The sequence below is a fragment of the Gopherus flavomarginatus genome (assembly GCF_025201925.1).
Source record: "Gopherus flavomarginatus isolate rGopFla2 chromosome 13 unlocalized genomic scaffold, rGopFla2.mat.asm SUPER_13_unloc_2, whole genome shotgun sequence".
Lineage (NCBI taxonomy): Eukaryota > Metazoa > Chordata > Testudines > Testudinidae > Gopherus > Gopherus flavomarginatus.
The window spans coordinates 984,157-995,367 of NW_026114610.1; the positions used below are offsets into that span (position 1 = coordinate 984,157).

An 11,211-nucleotide genomic window follows, 5' to 3' on the forward strand; every position below is an offset into this window, starting at 1 on the left:
TCAGCACCCACTGACAGCCACCTCCCCCCACCCACACACACACTACAGGCCTTGTTGACAAGCTCCTCCTCTTCCCTTTCAGTGCCTCCCACTTGCCAGTGATCAGCTGTTCAGTGGGGTGCAGGAGGCACTGGGTGGGGAGGGGAAGGAGCAGGGACGGGAAGAGGTGGGGGTGGGAGAGGAATGGAGCAGGAAGGTGCAGGAAGGGAAGAGATGGGACGGGACGGGGTGGAGACTTGGGGGAAGGGGCGGAGTGGGGACAGGGCCTGAGGAGGAAAGGGGGGGATTTGTCCCAGTCCCCTCTAGGGCCGGCCCTGAAGGGAAGCACTGACTATCACAGTGACAATAAAACTGACCAGCATTGCGGGGGAGGCTGAGGGAGATCCGCACTCATCAGGTCTCTTCTCTCCCCCAAGGTGAGCCAGACACTGCTCTCTCCTGGCTCTCACTCTAGCAGCAGGACGCCAAGGAACTATTTCCCCACAGGAAGTGCATTGAGTGCCCCTGTGGTGCTAGGGGGGGCTGGCGCTTCTGCTGGCTCTGGGGCTGGCAGGGGGGTTGATGTCTGCACAGACTCTCAGCTGCCAGGCCGGAGGGGGCACTTGGGACCTTACCAGACTGGCTCACTGAAGACGGGGGGTTGACAGACCAATACAGACGCTCTCCAGAGTACGGAGCAGCATCCACCTATGCAGCCAGGCAATGAGCATTTCCCACAGCCTGGAGCTGAGGGGGAGGTGGCAGCTGCTGTTCCACCTCCCAGGGGACAGGACCTGTCACCAACAGACACTTCTTACTCACCACAGCTAACGGTGCCGGGTTCCTCCAGTGGGGGTGTGGAGCAGCCGTTTGTTTTCCTGTCCTTTTTGTGTGCAACTGCTGACAAAAACATCCCAGACAGAGAAGCAACAGGCCAAAATGCTATTCTACAGGTGCCAAAGTAGCTCAGTTGGGAAAGCATTAGATGGAAGATCTAAGTGTCCCTGGTTCAATCCTGGGCTTTGGCAGGCCCTGTCATCCCTCTTTGTGCAGGGGTGGCTTGTTTTCTGGGAGCACAGCAGTGCCTGGACCCAAGATGAGTTCCTGAGCTTGGGCTCTGCAGTAGGAAAACAGAGAACAGGCTTCTGCCCCTAGTTGGCCCACCTGACCTTTAATGATGAGAACTGTCTTTCCCAACATGGTAGGAAGAAAGTGAGGCAGGGCAGCCCTCAGGAATGGTGCCAGAGGGCTGCTGGGCAGTGACAGGCAGGGATTGGGGATGGAAGCTCCTCTGTGCAGGGAAGGGGCATCTGTAAAAGTGACCCCACACACCTCTCCTCCTCTGGGCACCTAGAGCAGAGGCAGCTGGTGCTGACGGCTCCAAGGGAAGGCTTAAAAGCCACAGAGCAACTGAGGTCAAGGCTAGAGGACGGCAGGACCATGCCTATGTGTGGCCTTCAGACAGGCACAAAATCACCCAGCCAGGCTGCTCCCTGCCATGCCAAACACCCACTGAAGGTCACCAGCACGCGGGGCAGCTGCTGATGCTCTGTGGATAACATCATAAGTTGGTAGGAAAGCAGGGCCAGCCCCCATGGTGAGGCCTCTAACTGGTCCCACTCAAGGTGCTCACTTTTGCAGTGGGGCAGGAGATTTTACCCCAAGAGGCTTTTCCCTAGCTGGCGAGAAGTAGAGAAACACCCAGGCTCCGAAGACGCTATGTAGAAAGTAGCCTCTAGCACAGGGACAGGCGCACACGCCAGCCTGGGCAGCCACTCATTTTCTCTGGCAAATCAGGAAGGGCAAAGGCTAGACTGGAAGCACCTGGGTCTCATGTCCCAGCCTTTGTGATGCCCACCCCACAACTCCTTCCCGGGGCTCTAGCTGAAGCCAGAGCATTGGCCTGAGCGGCCAAGAAGAAGTTCCAGCCCTAAAGGGAGCAGAACTTTCAGCACAACAGTAAAACTGCAGAAACACAGCCACCAAGGGACTCAAACCCACAATCTTCTAATCCACACTCAGACACCTTATCCATTAGGCCACACGGTAAAACATAAAAAAACAACTCCAAGCACTTCTTTGGAAAAGTCGGACATTGTGTGTCTCAGGTCATCTACTGAAGAGGGCCGAGACTCTGTGGGCACAAGAAGTCGAGTTCCCAGCAACACGTGAGACTTAATTCTATGGAGCCAGGTGCAGGGCTTTGGCAGGGAGGCTCAGGCATGGGAGGATTGGGGTGCAGCGGATGGACCAGCTGTCTAGGTGTGGAGATTTAGTCACACTGAGGCACAGAAGGAAGGAGGAGGAGAAATCCTGCTGACAGGCAACGGATGTGGAGAAAAAGAGGAGGGGTTCCTGGGACTTTTTTTGCCTCTCTTTTGCCTACCTGCTAGCTCTTGGGGTGAATGGTGAAAATGGTCTCAACTAACTCTGTTGGTAGAACATCAGGCTCTTAATCTGAAGATCCAGCGTTCAAGCCCCTGTCTAGGCACTCAGCTTTTAAGTGGCCTTGTGTGCCAGGAGCCAAATGATTCCTGGTGCTGTCCAACAGCCACATGCAGATTCCCAGAATCCATGGCCATTTCCTGGAAAGGTTCCTTTCCTCAGGAATCAGGGGAGAGGCCACATCCACAGGAGCAGGCCTAGAACAAGCAGTCTCTGGCTGGCAGGAAGTGCTGTGGGGCCAGGTGCTGAGAAAGCTCAGAGGGAGACCAGCAGAGATGAAGGGAAGAGAGACAGAGAAGCAATGAGTACAGAGGGCAAGTGTACAGGGGGTTCAGGTCCGGGTATTGTGGGGAACTTCCCTGGTTTATACATGACCCTGGTGCAATTGGCCAGAGAAAGGATCTAAGGCCCCACCCCCTTACCCAGAGGCCTGTCTGACCCCAAGGACACGCTTTCTACTCTCATGTGTGGCAGAGTCCTCGTAACCCCAACAAGGCTGGGCCCAGGAATCCTGGGGGGCTTGACCCCCAGTCTTGTCGTGCTCACTTGAAAAGGGCTACAGTGTCCCCACTCTGGGGTACTCTCTCCACTCTGGGCACTTCCCTGACCCACTCATCATTGCATTGCATTGCTTCAAGCAAATACAATTTATTACATAGCAATTAATGTAAAACATAAGGAAAGATTAAAGGAAAACACATCACCCTGTTCTGTGGTGCAGGGAGAGCACAACCAGCATATCTGGTGTGTCAGGGCAGGTCACAGTCTCTCCCTCACATGTCCCAGGCCTCCTTCGCAGGTCCTGGCTGTGCTGCAGGGACACCACGGGCCGGACACTTGCTCTGGCAGTGGCCACATGCTCTAGGTGACAGGACCCTTTTTCCCAGTGTCAGCCCCCATGTAGGGGATATGATCCCCCACCCCCGAAGGTCTGGCCTGCAAGGCCTCCTGATTTGTCACATCTCCTTGTGCTGGGCCTTCTGCCCAGGGTCCCTCTCACTCTCCCAAGCTGCTCACTGCACCCACCTCCAGCCCCAGTGCTACTGCGGCTCTGCCTCCATCTCCCTGGGCTGCTCCTCTGGCCTCTCTGGCTCTGCTTGCTGCAGCTCTTCTCCCAGCACAGATCTGCTCCCTGGGCAGCTTGTGTGGCTCATGCTGCTCTGGCTCAGTTCCTAGCATGGATCTGCTCTGGTTCTCCCTGGCTGGCACAGCTCTGCTCCCCGCCTCTTCTCGGGCTCCTGCTTTCTCCTTAGCTGGGTCCCACTCTGGCCCCGGTAGTTCCAGCTCACACAGATGATGGGATTCCCTGCCCTGGTGACTTCCTCATTACACTGCCTGGCCTGTCAGTCGGGCTAACTTTGGAGCTTTGGCCTCTCCCCATTGCCCCTGGGGACTGTCAGTCTTAGGGTCCTGATTTCCTATTGATCCTTCCCCCTTCTGTTGGTACTGGGAACTAGCCAACCAAAAACCCACTGAGCTTTAGTAAGGGGTCAACAGTCCCTTACACGAGCTAGCCCAGTGAGGATCACCGATGTGCAGAGACAGCACCTCAAGCTGGTCCCATGGTGTAATGGGCAGCACTCAGGACTCTGAATCTTGCAATCTGAGTTCAAATCTCAGTGGGACCTTGTGGCAAACCTCTGGAGCTCACAGTGCTCAACTTCCCTGTTTCCAGCTGGGTAAGAGCAAATCTTTCTCCTCCTGCTGGGTGACTTGCTCTCTAGAGCCTGGTTGTGAGGACCACAATGGGTTGGGGCTCTAGAACTTACTACTCTGGTTGCTGATGCCTGCAGTCCTGTGGTTTGACCAGCTGCTTGGGATTTTCACAACTTCTCCTGATGCCCACAAGTTTGGCCATTTTGCTTGCAGCCACATGTTGCCTCTTGTCCACATGGCGCTTGAAGGAAGGAGTGCCAGGGCCAGGCTTGATAGTCAGGGCTAAGCAGGACGGTGGAAGAGTCTCAGGCTGGAGCCCAACACACCTTTCCTGCTCTGGACACCTACAGCAGAGGCGGCTGGTGCTGACAGCTCCAAGGGAAGGCTTAAAAGCTAGAGAGCAACTGAGGGAGGGGCAAGAGGAAGGGAGGACCATGCTTATGTGTGGCTAGCAGACAGCCACAAAGACACCCGGTCAGCCTGCTTCCTGCTCCCTGGCTGCCAAACCCCCACTGAAGACGTGCTTAATACACTCAGTGATCAGGAGGAAAACCTGTCAAAATGTGTGTGTGAGGAGAACCTGCTTGGCTTGGAAGGGAGCGAGGAAAAAGAGCGAGTGAAAAAAATAACCAGCGAGAGAGCGAGAGCGAAAAGAACATGGAAGGCAGAGAAAGAAATAAAGGGAGAGAAAAAAATAGAAAAAGAAGGAAAGAAAGGAAGAGCATGAAAGATAGAGGGGGAAAAAGAAAGCAAGAACATACAAGCTAGACAAGGAAAGGAATGAAAAAGAACAAATGAACCACAAGTGCTAGTTGAAGCTGGAATAGGAGAGTCAGAGAAAGGACAGACTGACCCGTTAAGCAAGGTTGCACTCCAGATTCTCCATGTTGGGGGCACAGGCCCCCTATTTCCATCTTGGCCCTGCTTGGGGAGACCATGCATAGGTGCCTATTGGCACCCCCATGCTCCGCGGAGGAGGGCAAGGCCCCCCATACCCACATGGCCGCTGAAAGCGGGTTCAGGCCTGGTGAAAATTTTTTCAGGCCCCTCAGCAAGGTGGACCAGCTAAACAGGGCAATGAAGCCAGGGAAACTAGGCCTTGGGCCCTCTTCTGGACCGCCGGGCCCCGGTAATTTGTACCGGCTTTCCTGTGCATGGCAATGGTGGTGCACTCACGCACTGCCACGCCTTTTAGTATCATGACTATTTATCTGTACAACAGCAGCACCTACAGAGAGTGGGGCAGAGTCAAACCCCTGTTGGGCCAGGCGCTGCCCAGACACAGCGAGAGATAGGCCATGCCCCAGAGAGTTTAAAGGCTCCATACCCAAAAAGTGGGAGCAGAAACAGAGGCCCAGGGTCACACAGCAGCACTGAGAGTAGAACCCAGGAGTCCTGGCTCCTCTTGCTCTAACCACTAGATCTCATTCTGCTCCCCAAAAGGGGGGGACTGGGGTCTAGTGGTTAGAGGAAGGGAGGCTGGGAGCCAGGACTCCTGGGTTCCATTTCCACTGCTGGGATCAGGTACCAGCGCTCCAAGCATGTGCTTGGCGGTGGCACTCCAGCCCCTGTCCCCCCTTTTTTGGAGAGGCAGGGGCACGCAAAAAGCCAGGAGCCAGCCCTGAACCAATATGTTCCCTGTCAGCTGAAGCTTTCAGGCTGAGCTGGATCTGACACTGCAATTCTGGCTTCAGTAGCAAGATGGCGCTCACGGCAGCCTGAGGTGCACAGGCTGGACTGCAGTTCAGGCTGCCCTGCCGCTGGGGAGCCGGAGCGTCACCCCCTAGGGCGGCTCCAGGCACCAGCAAAGCAAGCACCTGCTTGGGGCAGCGCATTTGCAAGGGCAGCATGGGAGCTGAGAACCAACAGGGGGCTCTGGGAGCTGTAGTTTCTTGGTTAGCTCCCTGCCTATAGAGCCAGCCCTGGAGCAGGGAAAGAACTACATTTCCCAGCATTCCCTTGGCAACTACCAACTTGAAAGGAAGGAGGGGGACCTCATGCGGCAGCGTGCTGTGAGTGGAGAGTTGCACTGTGAATGGCCGGCAGACCATATTTTAACATTCAAAAAACAGGACACTCCAGGGGGAGGGAAGCCCCACCCTGCCACCATCCACTCCCCCTGACTGCCCCCCCACAGAAACCCCAACCCATCCAATCCCCCTGCTCCCTGTCCCCTGATCACCCCCTCCTGGGAGCCTTGCCCCAACTGCCCACCAGGACCCCACCCCCTATCTAAGCGCCACTGGTCCTTGTCCCCTGATTGCCCCCTCCCCGGACCCCTGCCCCTAACTGCCCCCCAGGAACCCCACCCCTATCTAAGCACCAGTGGTCCTTCTCCACTGATTGCCCCCTCCCGGGACCCCTGCCCCTAACTGCCCCTTGGAACCTCACCCCCTATCTAAGCCTCCCTTCTCCTTGTCCTCAACAGCCCCCTCCTGAGACCGCCCTAACTTGCCCCCAGGACCCCACCCCCTACCTGTCCCCTGACAAACCTCTGGGACTCCCATGCCTATCCAACCGCTGCCTGTCCCCTGACTGCCCCCACCAAAGCTCTGACCCATCTAACCCCCCTTTCTCCCTGCCCCTGACTGCCCCCCAGAACCTCTGCCCCATCCAACCCCCCCCTGCTCCTTGATTGCCCCCCTGGAACCCCATACCACTTCTCCAACACCCCAGCCCCCTTACTGTGCCACTCAGACCAGCTTGTCTGACTCCAGGCAGCTCCAGACATGTTCTGCATACATGCTGCAGTCCCCCCCCGCAGAGCCCACAGCCACGCCCTCCCACACACACCCAGCACCTGCCTTCCAGATTTGAACACCTCAAAATTCAGGAGTGCTCAAGCTCAGTTTAGGCAGCTGGTACTTCATTTCTCCCAAATCAAATATACTGATCCACTGTAACTTGCTGTAGAAAAAGTAGGATGAAATTGAGCAAGAAATGTTCCCCAGTGATTATTAGGACTGGAATTGCTATTTTCAACTGCCAGTGCCTTTTTTTGTTTGTTTAAAAGGAAGACAGTGATATTGCATTGGGAAATTCCCCATAGAACGAAAGAGTGGAACAAAAGAATAATAAAGGCACCTCAACTTTTCCTCATTTATGGAGGACAGTCTTATAATATGCATCCAGATATCTTCCAATCACACAAGCTGAAAATTGTTCCACTTTACTGCAGCTCTGTAACCATGTGGGAACCAATCCTGTCTGTGTTTTTGCACATCCAAAATTCCTGCTGAATAACCTGCCCTGGGAGCGAGTTACCAGTGACCCAGGGCTGCGGCGGAAGGAGGGTGCAAGTGGAGATGGGGGAGAGCCTAGGGCTGGGGTGCCAGGAAGTTGGGGGGGTACTGCTGGGGAGGAGCCCAGGGCTGGGGCAGCAGTGGGGTGGGGGGAGGGCACTGGTGGAGGGGAAAGGGGGAAGCCCAGCGCTGGGGCAGCATGGGTGCGTGTGTGGGGGAAAGCCCAGGCCTGGGGCAGCAGGCGGGTGGGGGACCCTAGGGCTGGGACGGGGGCAGACATTTTTTTTGCTTGGGGAGGCAAAAAACCGCCGGCCCTGATCCCATGATTAGGGAGCTGGAAGACATGACTTATGAGGAGAGGCTGAGAGAACTGGGATTGTTTAGTCTGCAGAAGAGAAAAATGAGGGGGGATTTGATCGCTGCTTTCAACTACCTGAAAGGGGGTTCCAAAGAGGATGGATCTAGACTGTTCTCAGTGGTAACAGATGACAGAACGAGGAGCAATGGTCCCAAGTTCGGTGGGGAAGTTTAGGTTGGATATTAGGGAAACTTTTTCACCGAGGAGGGTGGTGAAGCATTGGAATGGGTTCCCTAGGGAGGTGCTGGAATCTCCTTCTTTAAAGGTTTTTAAGGTCAGGCTTGACAAAGCCCTGGCTGGGATGATTTAGTTGGGGATTGGGTTGGACTAGATGACCTCCTGAGCTACTTTGCAGCAGAGGCAGACCAAGCAGCAGGTACAATGCAGGGTCGCACCCTGGCCAGCAGATAGAATCTCATGTCCGAGATCCCGCCTCCTGTTCCTTTGCAAAGTGTGTGCTTTTGCTCCGGATTTGAGCTGTGGGCCAAGTGCCTCTGGCTTCTTGTCCGAGCTCCATCCTCCATGCGCCTGGGCATCAGCGGGACTGTCTCAGGAGAGCAGCTTCTCCACCCCTGCCGCATCCCAATCTTCACCCAGCTGGGGAAGGCGCAGAGGGAGCCGGGAGAAAAGACTCCTTTGAGCACCGGAGACAGCCGGAGCATCTTATTTGCATACCCACAGTGCATTGCGCGCAGCGAAACGAGTCCCTGGTCCAGGGGCTGGTTTTGTTCCCTGTGTCCCCGGTTCCGATGATCCAACTCGGGCTGTCAATTGGTTCAATTCCATTTCCTCTAAAAGCTCTGCGGTTTAGCGGGCTGTGAGAGTAGTCACCCTGACTTGTGGTAGCATACGCGGTTGCCTCCAGCAGCGCCTCTGCCCTGTGTTTTCTGCACTCTGTTTTCTCTTCAATTTGTATAAATCTTTTGCCTTTTACTAAAGATTTCTGTAAAGAGGAACATTTATGAGTCTGTACCCAATTTTTTGAGGCTTTGTTTTGGTGAGGCTGTTTCCTGTTGTGAAAAGAACAGAATGCTACCTGAACTGCTGTCAGTAGCTCAAGCTTTTCTGTTAGTGTATGAAAACAACTCAGAGCTCTGAAAATGACTGTTTGGGATTTTCTGCCTTTTTTTTTTTTTAGTTCATTGTGTTAGTCAGATGGCTTCCTAGCTAGCAGAGGACTGTTTTGTGATGTGTATTCTGCTGGTTCTTCGGTTTTGTAAGTTTTTGGTTATCACTGTTGAAGAGCAGCAAAGAAATGCATTGTTGTTTGTGTTAACGTTTGGTTTGTCCTAAGAGTGTATGGTTTGGTGTCATTTGTAACTCCTCGGTTAGTTATTGGCAACAGCTTATTATTGGGCCCCTGAGTTGAAAGGCTGCTCTTGCAGATTTTAGTTTGTCATTGTTGGAAGGTCAGTTGAAGAGCTGCTTTCTTAATCTAGTCTGTGAGGGTTCTTACGCCGCCCTCCTTAATATACCTTCCAGAAGGTGATTGCATGGTTTCCCTTGTCTCCCCACAGAAGAGAAATTGTCCATCCCTTTCCTGTTGGGAAAACACCAGTGTTTTCAAACGTTTTGCCCAGATGAGGGATAGTTCATAGGAGCAGAAGAGGAGGAAGGTTGTGGCCCTTTGAGTCAGATTCCTAGCGTTTAAGGCCAGAAGGAACCAGCCGATCACCTCAGAGGGACTAAGGGGCACCAATGCCCCAAATAGCGAGGAACTGCTTCTATACAATTGATTGTATGTTTGAGATAGTTGCATGGGAAGGAGCAGAAAAGAGCATCGGGGCTGCGGAATAGCGCTTGCATAGGCTTTCTTTGCCCTGGTTTCCTGTAAGAGTTAAGAGTGAGAGATTGGTAGTCACAGGTCAGTGGGTGGGTTTATGGAAATTAGGAGTCTAGAGGGGAAACCAGGGAGAGGAAGGCATCTGCAAGACTTGTCTGTCTTTGAACAGAATGGTGTGTTAAGGGTTCTTGCTTTGAATTCTTCCACTGGAGTCATTTCGGGGAAGTGAGTCAGTCTCCCGTAGAGTTCCCTAGTTATGGTGTTTGTTGCGTGTCTGGGAGCTCATCCCGGTGAGGCAGAAATGGGTGAGCGCAGGGGTCAACATTGTTTCTTGGTTCCCTGGAGCTAAGATCAAAGTATAGTGTGTGTCCTGGTCAATATAATGTCTGATATGTCTTTGATGTGAGAAGAGCATATTAGCTTGATTTTTGAAATGAAAGGATTAGTTAGAATAGGAGCTTGTTTTATCTACCCTATACATCAGTCTGGTATTGTAGTGTCTCCAGGAATGGTGTATCTTCTTTAGGGGAGAACCTTTTGGTTAGAAAAACAGAAAAAAGTTAAACTGTGATGATCTTTTTTTCAAGCAGATTTTTTTGAAATAGCAGAAAAATCTGGTATCTTCAGTGTTTTTGTTTCTTTATGATAAACACAGTACAGTTAGGGTTTCTTGAAAGTGTTTTGGGAGTCTGCAGATGTGAGAGGTTCTTCTTTGTCTTGCTAGAGAATTATTTAAGAAGCTGGACTCCTTCTTTCTGCTGTGAGTCTTCTCAACAGTATGAGGGAGAAATGCTTTCCAGACTCTGGGTATGTTGGAGAGATGGTTGGTTTTTTTGTTTTTGTTTTTCTTGGGGTGGGGGCTTGGTAATATTTGAGATTACGTGTACATCAACAACTGCACGAGTTACACAGACTTCTCCCCACCCGACCGACGTTCTATGTATCTTGGTTCGTAAGATCGAGACAAGGCACTAGGTGTCGTGCTGCACCTGGCACACAGGGGCCCCAAGCCTGATTTTTCCCCCCCAAACCGACTGTAATCTAAACGCTAAATAATAACCCTTAACTTCTCATTATTGCCACCCTCACTATTGGAAAATCCCCAAAATCACAACAGTGACTTACAAATCATGAGGATTCTTTTTAAAAAATTGTAATGTGGGTTCTCTATCTTTCCCTTCCAGTTTTCTGAACCAGGCAAGCTAAAAACTTACCTTCCTAGTGCAGCTAGAGCCCCAGAGAGCAGGAGCCCTGAGTAACTGGGGCTGGCAGGCAGTGGGGTTCCTCACGGTTGTGTGTTCCACACTTTGATCTCACCCACCAAGCATCATGTGTGATCTCCTCAGGCACTAGAACAGCCTTAACATGGAGTCACAGACAGCCCCCTTGGGCTCCCTGACTCTAGCTTGCCACCCAGGTGTAGTAGAAGCTGCTGTAACACGCAAACTCTGTATGTCCTTTAGGGCTAACCCTAGCCAAACAGCCGGGATCCCTTGCTTATGCTTAGAAGGCATGCTGTCTCCCTGAAGTCCGAGCAGCATCAGGGGTGGGGACAACAGTTTCTTCCCGATAAGGATTTTTATTCCATTCCCCCAGAGCTCAAGCTGATGGGGGCAAGTGTTTGTGCAGGTCTCTGCCTCCTCGTGGGTGTGTGAGAGGGAGCAATCAACAAGGTCTTTTGTCCACGGATGATCCACAGTGGCTTGTCTGATGTCTCAGTCAGGGCCTTCTCTTGTTGGAAAGGAGAT

General features: G+C 53.0%; 3 non-coding genes across 3 annotated transcripts; all 3 read left to right on the forward strand.

The window, feature by feature from the left end:
- The first annotated feature begins 3,980 nt into the window (after positions 1-3,980).
- TRNAQ-CUG (transfer RNA glutamine (anticodon CUG)) lies at positions 3,981-4,052 on the forward strand. Its single transcript has one exon. It is a non-coding gene; the product is annotated as a tRNA-Gln (tRNA).
- A 4,517-nt stretch (positions 4,053-8,569) lies between these two features.
- On the forward strand, positions 8,570-8,685 carry LOC127041375 (U5 spliceosomal RNA). The gene has a single exon (XR_007771659.1). It is a non-coding gene; the product is annotated as a U5 spliceosomal RNA (small nuclear RNA).
- Positions 8,686-9,786: 1,101 nt separating this feature from the next.
- On the forward strand, positions 9,787-9,985 carry LOC127041389 (U2 spliceosomal RNA). The gene has a single exon (XR_007771673.1). It is a non-coding gene; the product is annotated as a U2 spliceosomal RNA (small nuclear RNA).
- The last annotated feature ends 1,226 nt before the right edge of the window (positions 9,986-11,211 follow it).